At 64.9% G+C, this 390-nt stretch overlaps 1 protein-coding gene across 3 annotated transcripts in view; it reads left to right on the top strand.

Moving 5' to 3' along the window:
- The first annotated feature begins 6 nt into the window (after nucleotides 1–6).
- Nucleotides 7–390, top strand: part of BROX (BRO1 domain and CAAX motif containing) — a 20,931-nt gene continuing 20,547 nt past the window's right edge. For all 3 annotated transcript variants that reach the window (XM_006761263.2, XM_006761261.2, XM_015562370.1), the window contains exon 1: nucleotides 7–90. The gene's annotated coding sequence lies outside the window, so the exon portion shown is untranslated. The remainder of the gene's footprint in view (nucleotides 91–390) is intronic.

Below are 390 nucleotides of genomic sequence, written 5' to 3'. Positions count from 1 at the left end.
CTGCGCGTCCCTCCCTCCCTCCGTCGCGGACCGCTTGGACTCTGCCTTTCTTCCCGGACGAGGACCGCCGTCCGAGCTCCGAGGAAGCCGGTGAGTGTGTCCAGAGGACGGGCGCGTCCCCGGAATATCCTGCCCTGGTCGCGTCCCCGGAGCCCCAGACAGTGGGGTCACCCCCTTTTGCACAGTCCCCGTAGACCCCCGGAGAGGGGTCCCCCAAAGTCTCCTGTTGGCATCTTGAAACCAAAGAAAGAGAGAACATGTATTTTGCGCCCCGAGAATCAACAGTATGAACAGTCAGAGTCGCGGGACCCCCTTGCTCGCCTCCCGCTGGTATTGGGGGGCTTTCAGCTAAACAGGGGCTCGTTCGGCGGCCGTCGGCCCGGCCCCCCG

This window comes from Myotis davidii, unplaced genomic scaffold (genome assembly GCF_000327345.1).
Source record: "Myotis davidii unplaced genomic scaffold, ASM32734v1 scaffold174, whole genome shotgun sequence".
Lineage (NCBI taxonomy): Eukaryota > Metazoa > Chordata > Mammalia > Chiroptera > Vespertilionidae > Myotis > Myotis davidii.
The sequence above is the reverse complement of the archived record's forward strand: the minus strand, read 5'-3'. Positions and strand labels throughout refer to the sequence as shown.